This window comes from Nymphalis io, chromosome 24, assembly GCF_905147045.1.
Source record: "Nymphalis io chromosome 24, ilAglIoxx1.1, whole genome shotgun sequence".
In the NCBI taxonomy this organism is placed as follows: domain Eukaryota; kingdom Metazoa; phylum Arthropoda; class Insecta; order Lepidoptera; family Nymphalidae; genus Nymphalis; species Nymphalis io.
The window spans coordinates 7,892,843-7,907,534 of record NC_065911.1 but is presented as its reverse complement, the minus strand read 5'-3'; the positions used below and the strand labels follow the sequence as shown (position 1 = coordinate 7,907,534).

General features: G+C 32.7%; 1 protein-coding gene across 5 annotated transcripts in view; it reads left to right on the top strand.

Annotated features, from left to right (window-relative positions):
- LOC126777862 (trehalase-like) overlaps positions 1-14,692 on the top strand; it is a 65,174-nt gene that overhangs the window by 9,741 nt on the left and 40,741 nt on the right. For 4 of the 5 annotated variants that reach the window (XM_050501106.1, XM_050501104.1, XM_050501109.1 and 1 more), the window contains exon 1: positions 12,649-12,754. The exons of the other annotated variant lie outside the window; for it this stretch is intronic. The gene's annotated coding sequence lies outside the window, so the exon portion shown is untranslated. Of the gene's footprint in view, positions 1-12,648; positions 12,755-14,692 lie in introns of those variants that run through there. 5 annotated transcript variants of the gene reach the window in all.

Genomic DNA, 14,692 nt, shown 5'->3' with positions numbered 1-14,692 from the left:
GACCTTGGAGATCTAACTCCGGGCCTGGGCACATAATAAATTAGGGAATGTACAATGCAAGTTATTCTATCAGGCAAATATCTGTCCGATAGAGATTTGGACTGTGCGGTAAGAATTTATTAGATATTTAATCAAATTATTATATATAATAATCAATACGGCATTCGGGACCAAAATGTTATGAAGCGTTTATATATATAGTCCACATATTTTCGTGTAGATTTTAAAACAGAGGATGAAGTTCAAAATTATATAAAAATAGGTATTAAATCAGAGAATAATTAAATAAAGCGTGATGTGCATAGTTCTGAAAATTACATTATGTCAATTTTTAAGTTGTAACTGATGTATGTAAAAAACGCAAATTTCACCTGTTAACTCTTTGTGATCGATTAAAACTTGTATTGAAGCAACTGATCGTTTTTATATAAAATCGATTTATGGATACGTTAGTGGCGATTATACGGATCAGGGCTTATCGGTCTGATTAAATATAAGTAACGTTAAACACTAATAATGTTTTAGTTAATTATCTTCAACAGTAAAATGGTTTTGCTTTATTTCTTTCATTTAATAAAGGTTACTTCGATTCTAAATTACGCATTGATTATATTATAGAAATATCAAGTAAAAATTATATAGTTAATAATAAATCAGTAAATAAGCCTAATATCAAGATGGATAAGGCATAGTCAAGTATGTTGTTGGTGCATTACATACAAATAAATATGTCCTGATTAGGTTGCCTAATAAAATATGCTCTTCTTTTGACGAGCCGGTCGGTGTGGTTGGATACCTGCCTTTCACGCCGAAGGATGTTGGTTCGATTTCTACCCAGGACTGACATTTGTGTGCATGAACATGTCTATTTGTCCTGTGTTTGGGTGTAATTCTCTATATAAGTATGTGTTACAAAAGAAAAGTAGTATATCAGTTGTCTGGTTTCCGTAGCACAAGCTCTGCTTAGTTTGGGATCAGATGGCCGTGTGTGAATAATGTCCCAGAATATTATTATCTTCAATTAATTATTCCTTTCTTAATTTGTTTTAAATTCTTCGTCCACGTGCTGACCACACGAGTCTTACTCCAATCGAAAATATAAGATATAAGAAATATGCTACTGTTAGGTTGCCTACCTTTTTCCGTTCACCACTACCGGGTTGCCACGTGTGAACTGGTTAGATGCTATTAGCAATTTGTACTCAACTGTTTACCGATTGATTTTTATATCAAATAGATATATAATTTTATCACGAACACAATGGTGTAAGGTTGCTTCAGAAAAAGTGATCACGAACAATAGTTGCCACGGTTTAAAAATTATAAATTAGAGTAAGCGCTAATCTGTGACAGAGACACATTGCCCTTTCTTTTCAATGCGATAGACGAGGATGCAACACAATAGCTGGGTATCATGCGTCGCGCAACAACTAGTTGCGCGGATATATCACTTCATAAGGTAACCATGACATGTTTATTTAATTGTAAAATTAAGGAAAAAAATATTTTCATCCGGTAAGCAAATGGGTGAATGCCAACTCTAGTTCAGATCTTGTACTAAACGTTTTAAATAATAATTACTTTATTCAATCTTTGAATCCATATATATTTAAATGTAAAAGTAACAGCCTGTTAATATCCCACTGCTGGGCTAAGGCCTCCTCTCCCTTTTTAGGAGAAGGTTTTGAGCTTATTCCACCACGCTGCTACAATGCGGGTTGGCAATACATAACGATATAATTCATAGTTATTTTCTAAAAGCTTTTTGTAGTTATATATACGCGTGGTCTTCCTATTTGAATCAAGTCCATCTATGTACTTAATTAAAGACCTTGGATTCTAAATAACAATTGTGCCATTTCTATGATAACAAATTACAATCAATCTTGAAAAATACAAACAGTCTATGAATGTCAATGTTATGATCGTTAAATTCTTTAATGACACGTTTGTATGGTAAATTTAGCACGACATAATTTGCGTCATCTTTACAACCTACATATATATCTTGAGAAGCGAATCTAAGTTCTCGTACGTTTGCAATAAAGTTGATAGTTGCTTAATAGAGAAGTCATCAAATCTCTCAGCAAAGAAAACAACAGATAATCAATTAAATTAACTTATTCAAGGTTTGTTATGTTCGACACTGTACCACATTTTATGTGCTCCAAAGTGATTACGTAATTCAAATCTAGAGCCTTATGCATAAAAATGTCATATCAGTTTATTATTCATATATTTATTTGTTCCTGGGCAGAATTCTGCAGGATATTAATCCATTCCAAACATATATATGCAGGATAGTTAATATTATCTTGATATTAATATATCAAGGATGACATAAAAAGGCTATACGGCAAGTGCTGTCATAAGTTTATAAATTATTTATATATCAATAACGAAATCTATGGTAGCTACATACAAATTTATCATACAAAATGAACATTTATTAGTGTTAATAACAACGCCACCAAAAATTTTTTTTATATCAACGCTGTTATAATCTATTGTGCTGGTATTATCAAGGATGCGATTTGCAAACCCGTTGTTGGACTAACAACAGATGCGAGCATGCACCTAATAAGCAATGGTACTTTCCGCTACGAGATGAACAAACAAGATGAATGAGACGCTGTAAACTCGCAATTAAACTTTGATAATCTTGATAAATGTGTTGCGATTCCAGTACAAATTGAAGAAGATTCCTGCAATTTTTGATTCAAATGCAAGTCACATCCTTCTTCTTAAGAAATCCTTTAAGAAATAATTTTGGGATTTGTAAATCTTTAGAATAAATACTTTTTAGTGTGACCGAAAAACTATTAACATACAATTTCATAACTATTTCTGTTACGCTTCAATCAATCAATCAACAGCCAATCGTTGTCCACTGCTGAACATAGGCCTCTCCCAAGGTGCGCCAAAGCTCCCTGTCCTCCGCCTTCCGTATCCAGTTGGTGCCCGCCACCTTCTTAAGGTATACGGTTACGCTTAATATTCTGTTATTATTAAAGTGATTAAAGTTTTATGTCAAAAATAATTAATTAAATAATTTATTCTTAAATAATAATCAAATCTCCAAAGACATGTTTCAGTGCCTTTTGTGTATCTTCTTTTTTATAGAATAGGAAGGCGGACGAGCATATGGACCACCTGATGGTAAGTGGTCACCAACGCCCATAGACATTGGCATTGTAAGAAATGTTAACCATCGCTTACATCACCAATGCGCCACCAACCTTGGGAACTAAGATGTTATGTCCGTTGTGTCTGTAATTACACTGGCGCACTCACCCTTCACACCGGAACACAACAAGTACTGCTGTTTTGCGGTGGAATATCTGATGAGTGGGTGGTACCTACCCAGACGAGCTTGCACAAAGCTCTACCATCATTAAGTGTCTTTTTTTGTTTTGATCTGCGTTATTTTTGTCGTAGACGTCCAGGTAGCATCACAATCTAAATATTAGGATTACTGATGACAAATTTTAATTGGATTCTAATCTTGTAACATTTTCATGGCTCATCATCCATAGACATTGTACAGTAACAGCCTGTGATTGTCCCACTGCTGGGCTAAAGCCTCCTCTCCATTTTTGAGGAGAAAGGTTTGGAGCTTATTCCACCACGCTGCTCCAATGCGGGTTGGTGGAATACACATGTGGCAGAAATTCAGTGAAATTAGACACATGCAGATTTCCTCACGATGTTTTCCTTCACCGTCAAGCACGAGATGAATTATAATCACAAATTAAGCACATGAAAATTCAGTGGTGCTTGCCCGGGTTTGAACCCACAATCATCGGTTAAGATTCACGCGTTCTAACTACTAGGCCATCTCGGCATTTATGCTATGTTCATGTAAAATACTTTCCATTACGTTCAACGGCACCACGATTAATCCATACATATTATATCGTATTACCTAGACGCAATAAAACAGCCTAATTAAGTAGGTAGGTTGAAGTCACATGCTATAAGAAACTTGATTCACGTGTTTGCCCGATTAAACGAACATTTGCGATTCGAAGAAACTCTGTAACAATGACTAGATGTTGTGATGTTTATTTTAGCAATATTAACCGACAAAATAAAGAAGCTATTTTTATGATTTAAATAGTACTAGTAACAGCCTGTAAATGTCCCACTGCTAGGCTAAGGCTTCCTCTCCCTTTTTGAGGAGAAGGTTTTTGGAGCTTATTCCACCACGCTGAACCCACGATCACAGGTTAAGATTCACGTGTACTTACCACTAGGCCATCTGAGCTTTTATGATTTAAATATAATATAATAATTTAATAATTGTTTTACTACTTAAATCCGTTTTATAATAACCCTAATTAATTAGATAGAAAAAATAATTGAGATAATTTTGCACATTTTTTAATGGAAATTAATGAAAAGTTATGTAACATACGTATTATACACGATAATATAAATTAATGACAGGAATGTCAAATTCTTCATGATTACCTTTCTATACGATCTACTTGTTAACAGCTGTAACTAAACCAAGGTCTTCGACTTTCTAAAGTATACAGTTCGCAGTGAATAAGCGATAGCGTTAAATTAATAAAAAACGCTATGAAAAACAGGGTTCTATCACATCTTTATTTTTTTTTAATGTGATAAATGTTTTTGTATATGTCATAACTGTTTGTCTTCCCAAGATTAAATAAATCTCATGTTCAACGTTCATAATTGACGTTGTTTTCTTTAAATAATATGTTTTAGGTATATTTTTAAAATAACATTTAAATTGATTAATTGACTCTGAAATGATGTATTGACTTTGCGGAGTGGAAAACTTGATTGAGATTTTGTTTTCTTGAATTTTTAATTGAAAGAAAAATATACTTATATGCAAACAGAAAGCGATAAAGTTGCGGTATTGGGTGTATAGCAATGAGTTAGTGGTTTTTTTCATACGACATAAATCGTGAAGTTTTTGAACGTATAATGTGATCTAAAATATCGCATACAAAGACAACAATCACAATTTGTTTTCAATAGAAAACGATGTAAACTCAAGCATAATATTTTTTCGAATTAGATTACGAAATTATTTTGGAAATATTACAATATCGTCTTGAAATATACAATCGTCGTCCATCGCTGAATAAAGTCTTCTCCCTTTCTCCTTCCTCATCAGTCGGGGCTCCCCACCACCTTAAGTTCGTCGGTCCACTTTGCCGCAGTGCGCCAGTTCTAGGACACGTCTGCTCTATTGTTTGTCCTTCGTATCTACGTAGCCGTGAAGTAAATGACTGTATCCAAATAATTTTGCTTTTCCGGAGTAGCTTGGATTTAAATATAAAACACATATTTGTTCATCGCTTATTTTCTAGATCGTGTTCAGTATTCTAACGTACGTGTATACTAAGGGCGCGCTTGGTAAGTAGTAATTATTATATCACTGCCGTGCAAGTGAATTCAAGACAAACGTTGCTTGTTTTTGCATTTGTTAATAAAAAATGGATTAAAAAGAAAAAAATAATAAAATAATACTGCATCTTTAGTGTTTATTTGGTGGTAGAGCTTTATGCAATTCCGTGTGGGTAGGTTCCGTTTGGTATTGGTAGGTATTGTTCTGTTTTGGTTTGAATGAAGAGTGCGGAGTGAGCTAATACAGCCACAAGGGGCATACCACCTAAGCTTAGCTTAGCTTCCCAAAGTTGGTGGTGCATTGGCGACGTATGATGATGACCACTTGCTATAAGGTGGCCCATGTGCCCGTCCACCTTACGTCCATTTTATAAAAAATATATGTATATTTACTATATATATACTTTAAATATAAATAGGAAGAAAATTCTCGTAAAATAGCGATAAAATCCGTTGGTGCACACGTGGTGATAAGTCTCGTCTCCAAAACCACGATTATCGAGTTATCTAACCAACTTTATTAAATCGTTATCAACTATATATTTCTAAGTATGTAGTAATGCGAAATAATACTGCGAAAATGATATGATGTATAACGAACGTGGTTTGCGAATTACGGGCATTTTCATCTACGTGCAAGTAGAAATATATTTCACTTTTCTTTTGCTTGTGATGCAATGTAGCTCAGTACACGTGTTTAATGTTTTTAAAAGTCACTGAATAAAAGGACACACAGCGTAACAACCACGTGTTTACTTAAAGATTATATCAATTTCAAAAAAAGTTTCCGCAAAGTGTATTCTTCCAACGACAATGTACGTATATATTAGCGTATTTTGGTAGCCTTTGTCTTTTTCAGTGTGTACAATGGAAAATTATATAAAATACAATGTAACAAACAAACCAACATACCTCGCATTTATAATATAAGTAAGAAAATTATATACTAAAACCTTATCTGAAACACGCTTTGTTTATATTATATATATAGGTAAGTAATTGTTTCGGTTAGGAATTATAAAAGAAACTCATTTATTAGATCTACATATATCATACTTTACTTTATGAAGCGTTTGCCATCCATTTAATTATGACTATATTTTAACTTTAAAAACCAGTCCTCCAACGTGTTATGTGATAAAGTAATTATAAATATTCATTATACCAGAGCGCGGAAATACTAGTTAACCTTCATTAATAATTTTTTAGAATTTCTTAAAAAATATCGACTTTTAAGCGCGCAGTAAATAGTGGAAATATATAAAATAATAATAGATGTGATGTTATTAGTACTAATAAAAAAGTTAACGTTCAGGTAAGTTAACGGAAGGAAGAATGATATATTTATTTGTCTTAAGTAAACATTGATAATAATCGATAAAGTTACCTGAGAATAGAATATTCTACTTAAAACAGACAAATCTAGATTATATGATTGTACAGTATGCAAGTCCGTCTGGATACCTTCCGTCATCACAGATTAGAATATTCTACTTAAAACAGACAAAACTAGACTATGGTTGTACAGTATGCAAGTCCGTCTGGATACCTTCCGTCATCACAGAATAGAATATTCTACTTAAAACAGACAAAACTAGACTATATGGTTGTGCAGTATGCAAGTCCGTCTGGATACCTTCCGTCATCACAAATTAGAATATTCTACTTAAAACAGACAAAACTAGACTATACGGTTGTACAGTATGCAAGTCCGTCTGGATACCTTCCGTCATCACAGAATAGAATATTCTACTTAAAACAGACAAAACTAGACTATATGGTTGTGCAGTATGCAAGTCCGTCTGGATACCTTCCGTCATCACATATTCTACCACCAAACAGCGATACTTAGTATTAATGTGTGTGTGTGTGTGTCACTTATTAGTAGTCGTGTGTGTAATTACAAGTACATTACATCTTAGTTCTCAAGGTTGTTTGGTGGAGATTAAGGAATGGTGAATAATTCCATGGTGATTGTGTCCACTATCCATCGGGTGGCCAGTCTTTTTTTATTGTATCAGATATGTGACTGTGAAATTAAAAAAAAAACTTATCAGTATTAACTTGGTTTTCTTATCTGCTTACATGTATGAAAATTTGCAAGTAGATCGGAATGAGTGTTATCGAAATAACTTAATAAACTGTTAATGGACTTAGATTAAATAGTGTTTTTGTTCTTAGGACGTTATTGTTTTAAACTTTACTTTAAACAATCCTTCTAATTTTCATGCTCAATTAAAAATAAATTTATTTAAAATGTGGTTATCCTATTCATAATTGCGACGGCTTTCAGTAAAATTTGACAAAATTCGATTATAGTATGGAATATGATGCAAAAAAAATAATTACTAAATATATACATGCTTAATATATATTGATCACTTGTTTGACTTAAAATGTACTTGTATAATCGAATAGCAATGTGGTCTTACAATCTCAGTTTTTAATATTCTAATGAATCTTTAACAATAAACCGCTGTTTTCCGAGTAATGTCTTGCCACGTTATCGCGTGCGCCGAACTGGTTGCCGGTGACGTCACGGAGGCGCGTTATTTCCCACCAATCAGAGAGCGACATTTCAGAGGCTCGTCATGTAGACAACATGGCCGCCGAACGGTCCGTGCTCGGTTACATTTGAAAATTACCTTGAAATACGAATGATATTTACCTAACATGCAAATTTTATGGAATTTGGCGTTTTTTTATAATAAATACTTATACGAATTTATTGTATTTTTATTCGTCGTCTACATTTATTGATCCGCTTTTTTCATGATACTACTTTTAATACAACGATTAATATATTTTTTAGTTGTTCTAGATCTTTGAAAAAAAAGAGAACTTATGTTGCAAAAAGAGTTAAGAGGTATCTACAATTTACTGAACCTTCGAAAAAAAAACGGTAACGCAAAAAAAAAAATGAATGCAAGTCAGTTATAAAAAAGTAAAATATTTTATAAAATTCGAGTAGATTTTTAAAAAGTTTGCCAACAACGACATCACATGATAAGATAAGACCGATGTGACAAAAGATATAGAGTACACAATTAAATTGGTATTACGAATAATCTTGATACTTGATAAATATACGTTCGCTTAACTTTGTTAGTCAATGTAAAATGAAAGCGCAATGTTTTAATGGTGTGATGTAATAATCGCAAATTCGATCGTGACTCTTTGGGCCATTTTCGACTCCCGCAGGCTGCAGGCTTAGAAAAAAAAGGAACAAGGCGCACGCGTGTAGTAGACTTAAGAAGATCCAACAAAATATGTCTCTAGGTGGTAGGACTTTGTTCAGGCCCGTCTGGGTAGGTACAACCCACTTACATATTCTACCGTTAAACAGCAACACTATTGTTGTGTTCCTGTTAGAAGGGTGTGTGAGGCAGTATAACTATGTGCCTGACATAACATTTTAGTGTCCAAAGTTGGTGCCACATTGACTATGACAGGAGTTGTTAATATTTCTTACAAAGCCAATGATTATGGTCGTTGATGATCACCTATCAGCTGGTGGTCTATTTACCCATTTGCCACACAATTTTATTTAAAAAATAAGCATTTTCATTAAAAATGAATATATGACCTTTCTTTTCCTAAGATTTTTTCGGCTCAGTAGTTCTTTTTGAATTAAAAGAAATCTATATATTTGAATCGTGAAATTTTAAGAGACTTCTGCACTGATTTATTTCTTCACAGTAGGTACATACTACACCAATTACATAAAAGTAACAATTTGACTTTCATAAGGTTAATTTGCTACTAATTAAGAGTGACCATAGCGTTCGCTATTCGCGTATCACAATTCAGATTATGTGTACAAATTAACTAAATGTACATTTTTACATAATTTATAAGCATAATCTGTGTGTATTATTGTGTTCCGTTTGGTTGGTGAGCCAGTGAAACTAGGCAGGGTCACATCTTAGTTCCCAAGGTTGGTGGCGCATTGGCTATGTAAAGAATGGTTATTTTTACTTAAAGTGCCAATGTATATGGTGACCACTTACCATAAGGTTGTTCATTACAAAAAAATCTTTCAAGGAGTTCCTGGAAGAGATCCTTTATATCCTTATCAGAGATGAGCTTATTTACTTTGTGATTAAGCTCTGTGCAAGCCTGTCTTGGTAAGCGCCAACCACTTATCATATTCTACTGAGGCAGTAATAAAGTCCTTGTGTACCAATTCAAGGGAATCTTAGTTCTCAAGGTTAGTGGCGTATTAACGATGAACGATATTTCTTACTGTATTATTGTCTATGGCAGGTGGTGACATACCAGCTATCGGCCCGTTTGCCAGTCTGCCTATCTATTTTAAATAAAAATCTTTTACTTTTCATTGCATATTTATGTATGTTATAGTAAATATATATATTAGTAAATAATGAGCAGCAATTACATGACATTTAAAATATAATAAATAAACTTTATTTTTGTTTCATACTATTATCTATCGTATGAAATTTTTCGTATTCAATATTGGTCCCCACCCCAACGGGATTGGAAGAATCTTATCAAATATGACTAACCTGTTTCAAGCGTCAGCGTGCTCAGCCTCACGTAGTGCAGTAGACCTCAATGAACGAATAAGTGGTTTTGAGATTGAACGATTTCATTAATAAGATATAAAATTAAATTCATCTCATTGTTTACTTTGTAACTTTGTAATAGCATGGTGTGACGCTAAACGGCTGATAGTGTTTTTGAAGACCACAGGCATTTATATACAATGGAAACTGCTATATATATTGACTAAGCAACGTTTTAACAATTTACAATTTATTTTGTCTTTGTTGATAAACTCATAGTATCTTGTGAAGACGGAATCACATAGCAAATAGAATTAAAATATTTATCATATATTTCGAAGGCTGTTTGAATATACCAAGCCAAAGTCCAAAATGTAATAGACAAGCCAATTCTTGTCTAAACCCTCGTGTAATTGTTTGCTTATATGTTATATCATGAAATGATTGATTGGGTACATGAGATAAGGCTATTATTAGTGTATAACAGCGGATTATATATAAAGAACACATCATATACCTGGGGGTTAGTTAACTGACATACCCATTAATGACTGAAATACTATTAAATAATTATCTTAATAAATAATATATTTGCATATTTGTAATATGACTTTTAATTTGCCCAATCTTGCTTCGCTAAGGAATAATAATAAAAAACATTTTATGTCATTGTTGTCTGCCAATTCACTGTTGGGTATAGGCTTTCCCAAGGTGCTCCAAAGCTCTCAGTTCTCTGGCCTCCTCCATCTAGTCAGATGCCGCTACCTTCTTCAAGCCACCGGTTTTCCGATCCGCATTTCCACTTTAGACTGATCTGCTCCAACTGCCATCGGTCCTGCGCTATACGTTACCAACCAACTGACAGTTTGCTAAGAAGCGCTTTAGTACACTTACACTAAACAATGAACACTCAGATATACTTCAATAACTGCTTGAGTGCTAGTGCTATTCGGTAAGAACTCACTTCATTACTCACCCGAGAAATGTTGACAACCGACTTATGATGATATACTATTTTGATGCGTGTTTTTATTATTGTGGTGAATGTGACATATCACTTTCTGACATTTCACGAACATTTTCTGCGGTGAGTTTCGAGTTTTTTCTTACAGAATTGTCCTCTTACATAAGCTAATATATAACCATAACATAATCTATAAGCTAATATATAATATTTTAATAATGAGTGCCTTGTGTCTTTGGGGTGTTATAAATATAAAGGATGGGTTAGATGACACAAGTCTCGGTCAGCTCATTGTATTACTAATTTACAATAAAATATTGTTTAGTAGCTTCCTCTTGCGGCTTCGCCCGTGTAAGTGGGGCAGTTGCTAATACCCAATGTCCTTTTATGAACCCCTGATAGCGTGTACGTTTTTACGAGCATTTTTTAATCTATCTCGTAAACTAAATAATAAATTTAAACCGCTTCTAACGGGAAACTTAACTGTAATAAAAAAAATATATTAACGTCCCACTGCTGGGATAAAGCCTCCAACCAACTTATCATTGCAAGTTAAAAAAAAAAAATTAAAAAGGGAATTGCGTGTACTGCATATGGAATGAATCATTGGCTGGAGTAATTGATACAAAGTTCAAAGAAATGCTGGATTCCTAAGGTCTTCATTTTTATACGAATGGTGATACAATTTTTATGAAGCATCTTATGATAAAACTTACAAAGCCTTAATATGATAATTAAGTACATGATTTTTAAAAATAATAAAATCATTGATCTATTAACATATCAATGGATTTCCATAAGTATTTCTATTGTTTAATTTTATCCCTGACGTAAAACTTAATATAACGAAAAAAAAATGCCAAGATAATTAGTTCCTAACGAAGCCGCATCATGCGATCGTAAGACTACTTTCGACCAATCAGAATAAAGACCGCAGACGCACCTACAAAAGGGTACACAAGAAACTCGCAGCGATGCAGCAGCGCTCGATATTTTAAACTAAAAGGATGCTATTATTGTCGAAGAGCTGAATTGTGACGGTATAAGTTCTTTTTACGAGTTCGTTGGTTATGCAAATCATGGTCTAATAGCTCAATTTCGTCAATAATAATTATAACGGAAGATGGCTTTTTTTTTTATTATTTAACTTTATAATAGATTGATGAAATCCTATTTATCGATTTTGTTCTAAACGATAATAAGGTTTTAATGGAAAAATACAAAATTGTTCTATCTCTAATAATCTCTCCATTTTTAAACAAACGTGCAGTTTTAAGTTTTCTTTACACAAATTATAGTTTTTTTTTATAAGATTGATGATAAAATTATCTAATCTAAAATTGATTAATATTATTATAATAGATTGTGTAATAAAAATTTCCGATAACGAAGGAAAAGTTCCCAACAAAAGTTAAGTTGGATCAAAGGGATCCCGTTTTATTTTTAGGATATTTTAAAACCGATATGTAATAAAATTAATTTATGTATGATCTACATTTTGCTCCATACCTTAAGTTTGTTAAGTTTATAAGAGCGGTAAATAATGTTTGTGCAAAACTGCACGTCCTTGTTTGAAGTCTTTCTAAAAGCCACTTAATTCGACAACGGACGCTATCGACAATGCGTCATTGTGGATGTATCGTTGTTATCACACACACAAACAATAGTACGTGCACGTCACTTTCATCCAATGGATGATGTATGTGTGCGTTGGCCAATGTAACTACACTTTATTCTGCGAAACAATCGTTTTTCAGTCAGTTGATACCGGATTTGCGATAGAGACGGACGTGTTAACGATCGAGACTCGAAACTTGTCGTAAATTGTAAATTGTGAGCTAGTGTCGTGTTGGGATTAACTCGTACATATTTCTCGGTGAGTTGTATTGTGTATCTATTTTATTGTTTGTTCACATTGATCTTGATACGCTTTGAAAATTCAACATCCAGAAATAAACTTTTTGGCACAACTCGCTGCGCTCTATCCTTGAAGTAGACGACTTGTAATTTCATGAATAAGTTTTTTTTTTTTGCAAATTATACTTGTCATTGTATTTGTAAATTTTTATTTCGGTATAGATTAAACTTTATTAAAGAGTTGTATAATGTATTGAATCGAATTTAAAATGCTTGAATTACGTTCGATTAACATTGACGTAATCTGTCAACTGTCTGCTAATGTCACTGCCGTTGAGACTTTGTTACCTAATCGAATACCACTCAATTCACCGTTTCAGTATAATGTTTTATTTTCGATAATAAATGAAAATGCTTATATTCAAAGTTTAAAGCATCTACTTACAATATTATAATAAAAAAGTAAATGTTTACTTTTTGCAATTGCACGTGATGTAAGAGATTTGATATTAAATACTTGCGTATTAAATGTATTATTTGTTGCAACGTGTAATTCATTATGTTTATTTTATAACATTTATGTGCTAACCATTGCTTCTTTATTTTAATAATCTTTATAATCCTTATATATAGGTTTATTGTATGTAATCCTTTTACTGTGGTATTTAAATTTATCCATTGTTCTTAATTTTATATCTTTGATTATGATTGTTTTGTTTAAATGTGCAATTGACGACAACTTTGTTACGATATTCTTTTATTTAATTTAATATTTTAAGCGTTAATTTTAATTATGTAGTAAGTGTTAGTAAAAAAATAACAATACTTTCTTATATAAACATCAAATAATCAGATTCGCGAAGTTACTTCTTAAGGTCAAATAACAGGCGTTCCTTGAAATGCCATTCAATATATGACATACAGGTTTTATTAAACATGTAGTATTTTCATTATCACGACTATTATGTTCCGTTTCAACATCAAATTTCATTTATTTCCTAATTTTACAAAGAGACTGTACAATAGTTACATGAGACGGAATAAAGATCAACAAACCTTCATGCCTTCAACCTCCATGATTTTCTAATAGTTCTGCTGTATTATGAACTACAAACAGTACTTGATTAATCTTTTTTTATAATACAAAACTATTCCACTTATTTACTCAAATCCACTGTAATTTTACTTACAAAGTTCCGATAAAAACTTCGCCGACATTCAGACTCATGACATTTTTTTACTGTCATAATGAGATTATTCAGATCTCGACCAATGATATTATGTCATTTTAAGGTCATAGTGTTTATTTATTTTTAGTCTTCCTGCTTTTAGATTAAGGTATGTTAAAGAGATTGACTCAGAGTTTTTACAAAAAAATTTTCTGGCCGTTGAAGCTAAAGGTTAATAAGTGGTTTTGAAATATATTTGAATAGAATCAAATGCCTCGTACGTGATTCCTTTAAGTATTTTTATACAAAGTAAAATATGTAGTGTATGAGAATTGTTTGATTTATTTGAATAAAGTAACACTGAAGTTCAACAAAATTAAATTATTCAAAATATCGAAATAAATATCTCCAAAACTTCTGTGTCCTCGCCGTTTTCCGAGTATTTGTTTTTTTTTTTTTTTACATATAATAATAATATCCTGGGACTTTTTTCACACACGGCCATCTGATCCCAAATTAAGCTTGTACAGAGCTTGTGTTATGGAAACCAGACAACTGATATACTACATATACTAATTTTCTTTTGTAAATACATACTTATATAGATAATTACACCCAGACTCAGGACAAACAGACATGTTCATGCACGCAAATGTCTGTCCTGGGTGGGAATCGAACCCACAACCTTCAGCGTGAAAGGCAAGTATCTACCAACCACGCCAACCGGCTCGTCAAATGTATCTAAATATTATATTTAATGTTGTAATTATTTTGCGTCCTTGTAATGA